This window comes from Oxyura jamaicensis, chromosome 4 (genome assembly GCF_011077185.1).
Source record: "Oxyura jamaicensis isolate SHBP4307 breed ruddy duck chromosome 4, BPBGC_Ojam_1.0, whole genome shotgun sequence".
Lineage (NCBI taxonomy): Eukaryota > Metazoa > Chordata > Aves > Anseriformes > Anatidae > Oxyura > Oxyura jamaicensis.
The window spans coordinates 70,997,334-71,011,132 of NC_048896.1; positions in this window are offsets into that span (position 1 = coordinate 70,997,334).

Consider the following 13,799-nt stretch of genomic DNA (forward strand, 5'->3'; position numbering starts at 1 on the left):
TTTCATCCCTGACAAAAAAGAATTCACTTATAGTTTCTAACATTAAATTTATCATTATAAATTACCTTCCTATTTTTTAAGATCAAACTTTCTCTTTATAGGAAAGAGTTCATATCCTTTAAAAATATTTTTCTGATACTTTACACCTAATTGGCATTATAGCACTGCCAATTTAAAAATCTGAGGTGCTGAGCAACTTAAGTAAACAACAATAAAGTTCAGTAAATCCGAGTCTAATTAGTATCAAAAGGGTGTTGTTGCAGGCTGATAATTAACACAATTGATTCTTTTGTTTAATCATTCCGGGTTTTGGACAGTTTTATGCGTAGTTTCAATCAAATCTCATCCAAGGTTACAGATTGATACAGAAAAATAAAAAACAAACAAAATTAAAAAAAAAAAAGTAATAAAGGTGACAAACTACTGACAGATTTTGTCTGTAGTAAAACATAACTTTGTTATTGAAGTTAGATTTTTTTTTTAAAACAAAACAAAACAACAACAAAAAAAACTCCTGGACTTAAAAAGTGATTGTTCTGTCTTTTGTTTTGAAGAATTCTCCGATACGCTTACCTCCTACCACCACAGAACTACGTGTATACCATGAAAAAATGCTCACACTTTTGATTGTTAACACAGTAGCCAGACCTGAAACAGAAAAGAGAGATTTTGTCATCAATATTTTTTCTCCAAATTAAAGAATCAAATAATTTATATTATTTATCATTTTTTAAATTATTATTATTTTTTAAATCTTTATTCTATCAAATTCTGTATACAGCAAAGGCAACAAAAGATGTATCACCCTAATTTTGAATGTTTTATTGTCTCCAAAGTGGATGGGAGTACATCAGAAAGCAGTGGGCAACTGGCACAAATGGTTAATTTTTAAATTCTCTTTGGGTTTAAATATATCTGTTTTGCATCTTAATTTTGTTCATGAATATGACCCCTTTGGATGCTTTCTTAGGAATATACTATGTTTACTAAAAGAGAAAAAAATGCACAGAAAATTATAAGACATTATATGATTCTGCAATATGAATGTAAATGAGAATTAAGCTATTGCCTATTATGCTTTGAATAAGTCGTACAATAAAAATTGGCCCTGTACCTATAGTAACATTAGATACCACACAGGAGTGTTAATATTCTCATTTTGACCTGAATATGATCAGGCAGAAAATTATCTGCTATTAACACACCCACTTTCTGTCCCCCACTTCCCAAACAAATTTAGCTTAGTGTGAATGTAGGATAGGATAATTTGACTTTTGCAATCACAGCAGACAGCTGTGAGTGATACATGACATGAAAATGAATTATCCCCGCCCTTGCTCATTGAGAACAGATAGAGCTATGCCATTATTATGCTGTGTTGTAGTCATTGCTTGACAGGTACGGGGTACGGTAAGATAAAATAAGCCTTTATTACTAGTTTTATTAATTATTCCTATACATACAGAAAAAGAACATTATACAAACATCATATTTCTTAATTTACTTTCTGTCTCTCCCCTCTCTCCATCCTTCATCACTGTGAGATAACTCCACCGTGCTCCCAGTCACTCAGGCTTAATAGCAGAATGTTAAATCAGACTCCCTTTTTCCCTTTCCATCCACTGCTAGACTGTTTCTAAATTTCTCTGGTTATTCAGCAGTAAGATGAGCAAGGTACGTAATTTCTTTTCTATTTCAGCTGGTATAGTTTTGATAATTTATCAAAACTCTCATCATTTCTCACCTCACCTAATTCAGCTTTCTTATTTTCCCCTTAGGCTTTACATGTCAAGACTTTGTCAAACTCATCCGAACTTCAGCTTCTGTCTTCTGAACTTCTGTACTTGCTTTTTCACAGTCCAACTTCATTGTGCACCTTCTTATTTGGATCTCACATTTTACTGATGTGAGGCATCTGGCCAATGCTGAACTCCTCTGGTCAGCCAGGCTGTGTTATGGAAACTCTCTGTTCCTTATTTTTGAGCAGCAGCTTCCCAGTAGCAACTTGTCACTTCTAGCTGTTCAGCTCTACTCCAAGCTGCTAATGATTACTTGGAGTTCAATTGCTACTGCTTTCTGGCCCCTCTATCTTCTCTCTTTGTATCCTTTTCGTCATAAGAAGCATCAATAAATTTGCAATTCAGCACATTTTCAGTTTGTTTTTCTTTCCTCTTCTCTGAGCCCATCAAGCCTTGGCTCAGTTACACCAAAACTATTTTCATTATTTTCTCATACATTTTACTTATTCTGAATGCAGTTTGAACTGTGTCTCAGTGGTACAGATATGAGCTGAGTTTGTGAGATTTGCCCTTCATCATGAACTCAAAATATGAATAAGAGTGAGCAGGAGAGTTTTGGGGGACTTGTGTGCTAGCATCTGAGTACTGAGCCATGCTCGGCAGCTCTGGTTTGAATAAATCATTTGAATTACAGTGTAATGAGAGCATTGAGTCTTTTTTTTTTTTTTTTTTTTTTTTTTGTGTGTGTGTGTGTGTTGCTTTTTGACAACTAGTTTTGGGAAAAAAAAATCAACAACTTGCATAATGTAGAAGAGATCATAAATGTAAATGGGTCCCTATAAACATAAGCATTTCAAAACTGGGTGCCTAGAGTTAGGTTCTTAAAATCTCATGCAGACAGTTACATAAATAGTCCCATCCCAGAGTGAAAGCAGTGGCTGACCTGCCTGGTTTCCTTCTCAGTGCACCCCAGTGAGCCCCTATGACCTACCAGCGAGCAGAAAGAGCTGCCTTCCCCGACAGTCTGTGCTGCCACCCACTGCTCCTGAGAAGTCCCTGGACAGCATCTGACTTTCAGCCAAGCGTTTATCATGTCCTGTGCTGAAGGAGGCTTTAGCATTAACAAGTGGATGTGCCTCTGCTGTAGTGTTGTACATGTTGCTCTGCTGCATATATTCCTATTTATGTCTCTCAACATTCAGCCACATACAAAGTCTTGTAGTCCTTTACATCATAACCAGTTCTGTACAGTGAAGAGTGTGGGAGGGCAAAGGCTTTGTATTGCCTTCAATTTTCTTTTGTTGCCTGGACCACACAGATGTTGCTTCTGACTTATTTTCCCTCTTACCAAGCTGTCTTTTTCCAAAGTTTACATGAGAAAAGGAAGGTGTCCAACTACAAGCTCAGGAGAATGGACTGTAGTAGCTCCTGGGGATACACCATGGGCAGTGTAAGAGAAAATCACCAGTAAAACTGAAGTAATGCTTTTGATTCCTCACAAGGCAAACAAATGATGGATCTAGCTGTGCCTGACACTTCCTGAGCACCAGATTCTCTGTCTCCCCAGGGAATCTCAGTTTAATGAGATGGAAAATGCAGTTAGCAGATTCTGTGCCATCAGAAACCACCAAAGGTGCACAAACTGCCCCTGCACCTCTGAACTACGCCTTGTTTTTAAAGCTAAATGACTATTAATACCAGATTCTTAGCTCAGTTCTGATCTGATTTTTAATATCTTCCCTTTGCCCTTCATACTAATACTTTATAGAGGAAAATAAAGGATGCTGCCTCACAGATACTGAAGTCTCTACAGTAATTTTCAGGCAGAAAATCAAATTGCCTGTGGGCTGTAGATTTTCATAGTGTGCATGCATAGCAGAGGTCACCTTTAACATTAAGGGCATGAATCTCGTTTTCCCTACATCATTTGAGCTTTGGTGTAACGTCATTAATAACTTCAGCAGATTCACACTGACTGAACTGTGGGGTAACTGAGACCATTACACTGGCCCAGATCTTGTATTTAAAGTGTAACTAATGGCAACGAAAACTCTTAACTGTGCTTTAGAGAGAAAATATAATAATGAAAAGCTGCTGACAGCTTCATAGGAACCATATCAGACTGCTTACCTAATTTGATATAAAACTCTCCGTTACCAGATCCCACCTTTTTCTTTTCTTTTTTTCAAAGTAAATTAACCCATTACCCCTATTTTGCAGAAAGAAGTGAGGTTGTGAGATATAAAAGGACTGTCAAAAATAATTCAAAGGCAAAATTACAATTTTTTTTTTTTTCCCTTATAGTCCATTAGACTCAAAATGTGACATGTTGGATCCTACGAAGAAGAGAAGGCAGAATAGTAGTACTACAAGACATCCAGAGAGGAAACAGAATGAAGTCTGACTTTTGAGTTGGTTTGAATTTTGTTATTGGAAAGACTACAAGGCTTAGCAAGGCTGTTCTGAGACAAACCTATCTGTTTGAAAGGGCAGTCTGTGCTGGAGCTAAAGGTAGTAATTTCTTCACAAATTTTAGCTTACATGCAAAGTACCAGGAAAAGAACCAGAAAGTCAAGAAAGGAAAGGGACCAGTCATTATGTAATTCACCTGTTCATATCTTCTGATACAAAACTTCTCCCAACTGGTTTCCTCAAGCAGTAAAAAAAAGAGACTCACACACTCCCGCTTATAAATGGTGCTTTTGATATCACATAGCTTACCAGCCAGCTGCTCCATACCTTTACTGTCTTCCCAGCATCATAGAGTGAACTTATAACATGAAGCCACCAGAATGCAAAAACTTATGGGATAAATATGAAAAGAAGGGTGCTAAAAAGAAAGGTGCTAACAACTGGTAGAGTCCTAAACTTGTAACATGTCCCATTTTAATTGTTGTGGGGCCACACCAAGAAGGGATAGGCTTTGACAGTGAGGTTTTGTTTTTTGGTGAATGGCTGTGAGCTGTTCTATATTACTTATGTGCAGCCATACTGCCTTAGAGTTTGCTCCAGCACCCTGAGTAGAATCTGCTGTTGCCAGTAGAGACTTTCTGTTAATGTGCATGCTTGCAAATAAAAAGAGCTTGACATAGCTATGCCAAAAATAATTGTCACAATGAGTCATTCCCAAATTACGACCTATTATCTGTGATTAACTTCTCTAGGGTCTAAATGAGCCAGTTGTGATATATGGTGTGTTAGTATAGTTGCTGTTCAGTGTGCTTTGTAACAGATCAGGGTTTTATTTGTTGTCATTTGCTTTTCTTTTTGTCTTTAAAGAGTGGTGGTCCACCACTACATGCTAATCTCTACTGTTTAATTCAGGTATATCTATACTGACCTTACCTCAGTACTTTCTGTGCTTCACTGGCTGCGTCTGTGCTTTTTCATCTCAAAACCTCTCACCTTAGTCAGTCAAATTCTGCTTCAGAAATGATAGTGACTGAATCAAATTTATTTCACATTCCTCTTTCTACATCTACTTTCTTCCACAAATTAGAGAAATCATTTCTTAGCGACCTTCCTGAATGTCACATCTTTAATACATCAGATGTCTCAATTTGGCCGTATCCTTTATGCACCTCTATGACTAGATCCTGTACATCATTTCTCTGCCTGCAGTTCTTCAGATCTGTGAATTCTTTGGCTTCTAAAAAAAGATTTCCTGCACTATTCCAAGATGCTTGCTTTTCTTGGTTCCTTTCATGGGTGCCTTCAAAGTAGTACAGTGACTTGCAAACATCTGTAGACTGAGGTTAAAAGCACAGAGCTGATTATGTGGGTGTAGCACCAGAGTACCTGGATGCCTGCAGTAAGGAGAGCAGGGGATGTAAATCTGTGACAGTTTGGTTAATGGATTTCTATCACAAGTCATCATTCTCTGAGCCAAGGCAATAAAAATGAATCTAATCAATATTTATAGTTGGTGTGATTTTGCAAACATATCCATGTGAAGTAATCTTTGGGTGTATGTAAAACACTGGCTATGATATATGATCATAGTTTTGTTTGTGTTAGTTCCTGTGACTGGCACAACCAATTGCTAATATCTATACTCCTCCTTTAACATTGTGGTAAATCTGATTTTGAGCAATGCAAGTTCCTGAATCATCTTCTACACCCATCAAATAATATTCCATAATGTATTTAATGTATTTATATGTTGACATGGAAATATATTTTATTTTAAAATTAAATTTCATCTAATTCTTACTGAATTTTCCAATAGTAGTGTTTCTTGTACAGAGAGGCAAAACCTTAAACATGAATTTACTTTTTTGGCCATTCACCTTTAGATCAAAGCCTGAATATTATGCCCTGGTCCATTTTTTAGTGCTGGATTTTTTTGATTGGAAGGAATTGCTTATTAGTGCATTAATATTATGGAAAAATATACAAGAGGTTTATGATCACATAATAGAAGATAGCTGTGATCAGTTAGGTATTAATTGGTGCTGGTTTTGAACTACAATGTAGACAGATTTGATAGAAGTTATTTTCACATAATCTATTTAAGTGAATAGCATATACTACTTTGTAATTCTGAATTTATATCTAACTGAATTATCTAAATACAGCCAAGCAACAGTCATCTACTTATAACATTTCTAGTGATTCAGATCATCACTTCTAATAGTTATAATTTTCTGCAGAAACAAAATGTGTTCTCTCCCTGTCTCTCTCTCTCTATATATATTTGATTCTTCAGACTGTATTTGAGTTTCCAGAACATGCACTACATATTTACATGTTTTTCAAGAGTATTGTGTTAACAGCATGGAAGATTACTTAGGAAAAAAAAAAAAAAAATTACTAATTTTTTTTTTTTTTCCTTCAAATTAAAACCAGAATGGGGTTAAAGGTAACTAGGACTTAATGCACTGCTGCAGGTGAATGTGCTTATATATTAATCCTATCAAAACATATGTTAACATATTTTTAATGACAGATCTTGAAGATTACTGCAACTAATGCATTTCATCAGTATTCATCCTAAGAACATTAGTTTGACTCGTGCTCAGTGGGAATTTCTGTTTTAATTTCCTGTGATTTATTTGTCATTCTTTCCCCAAAGAAAAAAATTTAGTGTTTCCCAGAAAATGAAATTACTCTAAGAACATTTGGTCAGTCAACAATGTTTGTAATACTTAAGTAGAGACAATTTTATTGAATGCTTAATCTGAAATGTACTTTGAAAGGCTCCATTTCACAGAATGTTATGAAATATTTCAAAATGGCAACACACAGTTTTACTTTTTTTTTTTTTTTAAAAAAAAAAAAAAACTTTTTCAGTAAGACGCTATGGCAATGAGTGCTCCCCTGTTATTTCAATGGTAACGTTGTGCTAAGAGCAGTTTCCTGACCACATTACTGGAATGGGCATTTTAGTAGGTCCTCCCCACCCACAGGCTGGTCTTCTGAAAGCAGTTTGTATTAAGTACAGACTGTGCAGGTATGAAAGCTGCATAAAGTATTCAATTTCTTACTTATTATCTTCATTCTAACTCTGTTACTCTACTGCCTTTATGAATTTGCCAAGAATGTTGGTTTACATCTGCATTTTAAAAAAGATCATTAAGGCAGTCACTGTGCTCGGACTGCCAGGACACTGCAGAAACCACAGTGCCCTGCTCAGTGCCCTCCTCAGCTTTCCTTACTGGGTAACCTCACTTTTCTGCTTTCTGTTTATAAACGGTGGAAACAATTACTACAGGATATTGATTCTTCCTGTTTTTTTGGGAAGATAAACTGTACTATTCTGCCTATACTGTTATTTGAAATGCATTTTGATTTTGCTGATATTACTGTCTATATACTATTCCACTGGTATAAGTAGTATACATTTCTAGGCTCAGTGCTCTGTTTCTTGAAGAGTAGCCTCAAATATATGATGATGACTGAATAAAAAATATCATTTTTACCCATTTCTCCTACCTGAAATATTCCTCTGTATTACTTTTTCTTTGTACAGATAGTCCAAAGCAACTATATAGCAATGGTGCAAGAAAAGGTTTTCAATAGTCCCATCAGGAACTCTCTAGTATTTCAATTGTAAAAGTAATCTGATAAATTCAGACTTTTTTTTTTTTTTTAGAGCCTAAACAAGACTACATAGAAAGTCAAAGAAAACAAGGGCAAACTCAGTATATATTAGATAAATAATTTGTTTTACCTTATGTTCTTTTCTTCTGTCTATGGAAAGAGTAGTTTTTTGTTCCTTTTGTTGATTTCTTTTCCTCCATTAGTACTTTGTGTTAAGGAATCAGACTACAAGTCCAGTATGAAATTTGATCTAGTGCCTAGTTTTGCTCATATTATCATAAACTAATCTGAAATAAATTGTACCCATGAAAATAGAAGCAGGTTAAAACAAAACCAAAAAAACACAAACCTAGGAAGTGAATGCTCAGGTAAAATCCACTCCTTTCAGCTGGGAGCGTGATATGACAGGTCTTTTTTACCTTGAAGTACAATTCTGTTTCTAATCCAGTATTGTTTGATTTTCATACTCTCCTTTGGTAGGCTGGGCTTGACAGAAAGCACTGTTATTAAATCCACAACAATACCCTCTTTAATGCAGTGGAGGGTAAGGCAACTGGGGTCTGTTGCTTAAAAGATACTTCAGCACATCCTCCAAAACATCTCCCACACTAACCACAAAACATCTCCAGGGCTAGTTTTCATGTGTTTGTAGCAGCCTGCTTCTGGTCTTGAACCACATCACTGTGTCCTGGGATAAAAAGGTGGGTTTTAATCTTCCCAGTTGTCAATGTACACTAAATTATAGGAAGAAAAGGTAATTAATCTCACAATAATGAAACCAGACTTGGTTCAAATATAATTTAGGGATTAACAGAAGCTTAACCTGAGGCCATCATCTTCTCTCTTTTGATTGTTAATCATCAGGAAATGTCCTAACTTGATCATTAATACTCAGTTAAATCAAAAGTATGCTAAAGGCATAAAATTATAATATTCAACCTCTATCATCCAAAGTTTTGGCTACAGATTTACTTACTCCTAGAAATCTTTTTTCCATGACACCTTGTGTAAGCTATGGAGAACTGTAACATATACTCCGTATTTTCCTTACTCTGAATTAAGTTTATAGTTTCTTTAAATTCTGTTAAATGTCATGTAACATATAATACCGTAGCTTTCACTGATTTTTTTTTTTCATTATGAATCTGCCTTTTTAAGGCTGTCTCTATTTGTAAAAGTAAATATATTCTACTGTATTGAAAGACAACTTTCATTATGCAAGCAATGGTGTTGCTCTTTTCAAGAACTCAAAATAGATTGCACTTCAATCATTCATTGTCTGTCTGTCTGTTTACATACCCTTTCCACTGGACAAAATAGCCAAGATAAGCTCCTCATTTCTTCTTCAAAGACAATGTGAACCTTAAAATAAAATCTAGAATTGGAAAACATGTTTAAATGGACTTGTTTCCTGAGTTCTTTTAAAATGTATTGAATGGAATAGTTTTCATCTGTTAGGGTAAAATGTAAGAGTTTTAGCATAGTTTTTAGAGAGGCAAGTATATCATTAAATAGGGAGGATTTATTTTTTTTTCTAACATTATGACTTTAAAAAGCTAAGTAAAATCACTTAAAGGTAATAAACAATTAGAAAAGACTATAATCCATCTTCTTGGATGAAGAATCCATCCATTTTTTCCCTGGAAGAATCCATCTTCTAGGGAAAATAAATAAATAAATAAATAGGTATTTCAGAATACATGGCTAGGGTTGATGATAAAAAAAGCAAAAGGAAAGAAAAGCAGATCAGTTGCATAAGGGGCTCCAAAAGAAACAACCAGCATTTTTGTTTACTGCCTGACTGCTCTCAATGATGTCTGCATAAGTTGTCAGACGAGAAACTAATATGCAACAAAAGACAAAGGTCACTCACCACAATAAGCCAGCAAATGTTTAGAAAGGTTACACATTACGTTGACAGTTGTGAATACCATACTTATTCCATGGATGAGCAGTGGGGAAGTGAAGTTTCATTAAAACCAGAATGATGTTATTACACTTTTATAATTTGACTGGGATACATGCAGCGGCATTTTTCATAAGCATAAACCTGTGTAACATGCAATGAGGGAACCAATACATACTGAATTACAATAATCAATATGTGAAATGACAAAAGCATTAATCAACATTGCAGCAGTGTCTTGACCTAGGAAGAAATTAGTTTTATATAGATCACATAAATATGAGATGAACAACATACTGGGCCAAATGAATGGCTCATGTAACTCAATTGCTGATATATGCAGCTGGTGACACATTTGGATCTAGTGATGAATTTGGATGATTACATTTTGACATGATATCATACTGAGTCAGGCAATTAGCATAACAACATTTTCACAAGGACTTATTTTGATGTAAAATTTATGTAGATTCAGCTGTGCTCATACATTTTTCTAGTTTGCATGGGACATTATATTGCTCCATAAGAGAAAGTCATTGAGTTTTACTGGCATGGGTACCTACAAATACATAAAGTTAGGAGCACTTATTCTGTTACTGGAAATACAAAAATTATACAATTTTATTGAAAGAGATGTAATCTAATACAGAGACCTGGATCAGAAGAGATCACACATGATTAAATAAACCAGGTAGTGGACCATTCACCTGTGTTCAGAAACTTAGTTGGCACAGTGAGAAAAAATTAGTGTTAAAATTTGTGCATTGCACAAATGGGTTTTCTTTCCTTAAAGAAATATTTTTCATTTGATCTTTTTGGTCAAGGTGATGTGAAAGTTGTAGAGAATGTGTTTCTTGCCTCAACATTTATACTCATTCCAAGTACCTAGAAGTATATACCTATTTTTGCAGTTATTTATTTGACATATAGCAAAAAGTAGGAGCCATATTGGAAGACGTTGCAGAAATGTTTTAAAGATGTGTTTACATGAAAACAGCCTTTAGAATATCTTTTCCTTAAAGATAATGTGGAATAAGAACAGTGCTAACTACACATGTAGCCATCCTAATTTCCTAAGCTTACTGTCCGGATGGAAGATAAGCCTGTTTCAAGGTAAGCATTATCCTTCAAGAGATACAAATAGATCCTTTTGCTATCCTCATGTGTAAAGATAAATGACTCTGCACACATACTGCTAGTGTGGACTTACAGAAATGAAAGGAAGGGTTTAAAATGAACGACAGCACAGCTGCATTCTTTATCAGGAAATACAAACATTTTTGTAAGGGAAGCTAGAATACAAACATAAACAATAGGCAAGTGAAAATATTTTGTCTAATAAACAGAAATAGCTGTTAAAATTGAGAAACTTTTCTAGAATACTGCTGTTTTCACTAACTAGAAGAAAAACTCTACAGGAAAGCCCAAGGGAATTTTCCAGGAACTTAAAAAAATTTAGAAAGAAAAGGTAAAAGAGTGACTCTGAAGAATGTTTAATATGCCTTTATTAAATTCTCAACATTTCTCTCTTTTGTATATAAAAACGTGTATGAAAAGTTAATGAAAATGACAGGTTGTAGGCATTATGTTGGCTGACATGGTGGTGATGTGTATTGATCCTGTCAATGTCTCAGAGTTGTTCACTTGCGATGATTGCTTTTTTGACTGTTCACTCAATTCTTGTTAACAAAAAATTCAGAGTGAGATCCATTAGTCTTCTCAATCGCAAGTGACTGTCAACACAGAGTTTGTTTTCAGTTGGACTAACTCTAACTTTGCTAGATGAAAATAATATCCACGAGGTTCCTGAATAATTCAGGAGTGACTCTAAGTCTGGCCAACAGCATTAAACTGAATTTATTCAACCATTTAGGAAGAGCCATAATAACAAAAGTTGACTTATTATTCAAGTAATATATCAAGGATATATTGAAAGGATAATACTTTTCTAGGAAATCTGCATGTTGGAAGTAAAATGAGCAGGATCCTTTATTCCTTTTCTTACCAAAAACACATGGTTCCTACTTGAAAAGGAGACATAAGGTGGACTCCTATGTTGGCCTAAAGGAAAAAGCATACAAACAACAAAAAGATATTATATTTCAATCACAGTAGCAGAACCCTGTTTTTCAAGGGAACTAGAGCATTTTAAATACACACTCCTTGCTTTTTGCCTGAATGAGCACACTTTGTATACTGGGGATTACTGTGAAGTTTGTCATTATAAATAATACTTCCAGACCACAGTGAAAATAAATTTTGGGCCATCTTTCTTGTTAGTTACTCCACAGTCGCTTGTTGTATTGGTCAGAAAATATCATCTGTCTATCATTTCTAAGAACATATAGTTGTTCTGTTATCTCATCCTAAAAGTTAAAAGCAGTGAAATATAATGTGCTTTGGCAGTGTAATTTATTGTACAAAAGTGCAAACAGGATAAAATAGATATGAAATGAACCTAGAAAATTAATGTGTGCTTTGGCAGCTCTTTGTTTATGAGATGATTACACTAAGCAGTTTGCTGGTGTGGAAACATTTCCTTATTTTTCAACACTCTAAAACTTTTCCAAATAGTTTATAGGTTCAGTCTATCACCAATATGTATGTCAAAAAATTCACATTACTACTGAGAAGTGGAAATGGCTTTTTGACAAGTTCATGCATGAATTACAGAAGGATTGACATTGTCACATAAATAACTGCTTCAGAAAATAAACTAAATGAAGCCTGAGAGGTTTTAGCTATTGTATTCCAGGATTTCACATTCACTAATCTGTAAATTATGGTGAAAATGTGTGTTTTACACTTATGAAGAGAACTTCACAAACAGAAGATAATAGCAAAATTGAATAAAGAGCAAAATCAAAGTATTATTGCATGGGACTGCATATCTCATTTTGGGGGGATTTTTTTTTTTTCTTTTGAACTGACAATCCCTCCATAACTCTGCTTTAGAATAAACTTTAGTGCAGTAAGAAAAGCTGTGCAGCTTAATTAGATATATTCAACAGGTTGAGAATCTTTGCATTTTGTTTGCTTTAAAACCTGACTGAAGATACTCACAATGTGACCTTCCAGGCCTCTGATCTTCCATGAGGAGCACTACAAATCCCCATCTCCCATTGACTTTGATAAGATTTGAATACCAGAATAATTTCTTAGGATGTGTATCATGTCTTGGAAGTTCAGTTCTGCTGTTACATTTACATTTCTATAATCTGTTACTAAGGCTTTGTTCTTTCTTTGCAATGGTTTTGTTTGTTTGTGGGGGTTGATTGTGTTTTTTAGTGTTTGTTCATTATATCAGTCCTCAGCCTTCAAACACTTTAAAGGAGAAAGAATGACAGCTTTTATTATCAGAAGAGAGGAAATGACATTATGATGCAGCCAGTGAATAGTATTTCTCTAGACTTAAAGAATGGTGATCTCATTTACAAAGTACATTACTTTGCTTCACATTCGAAGTGGAATACATTAATATTTGGAAAATGACATTTCATGATTAGCTAAGCATGACACCTACACAGTCATTTCAAATAAGATTGCTTGTTCTCAAAATTGTTTTACTATGTCAAAAGAAACAATAGTCTCTCTTGCAAGTCTGTTTAAAATTGAAAAACAATTATTTAAATTCACTTTGACTTGCAGGCCTGATTTTTCTGTAAAGAAATCAGCTCATCTCTGTATTTTCTTTTCTAATAATCAACATTACATCTTATTTTCCAAAGACTTTCAACACTCTGTGGATTTGGAAAGCAATTTTCCTTGCTATAAGTATTAATGTTTCTGGTGAACAATGATTTAAGAATATTGAAAAAGCTAATTGACCAGAGATTCATGTGCTTCTTGCGTTAAATATAAGTAGGATTTCAACGAATTAATATGGGGTGAAAAGAGACACCTTTTCAAGTTTTCCTCTGTAATCTTGGGACATCTCAAAAAAAAGAAGTAACTGAAGGGAGGGATACATCTAGTGGAGTTCAGCACTACAGTAACTAAAGAAAATAGACATCTGAAATAAAAGGAGCACTCATTGTGGTGAGCTGGGCTTGCAGTTCAACTGTGTTCAAAGTTTTGAAGCTCATTTATTGATCCAAGTCCTCACCTGAAGT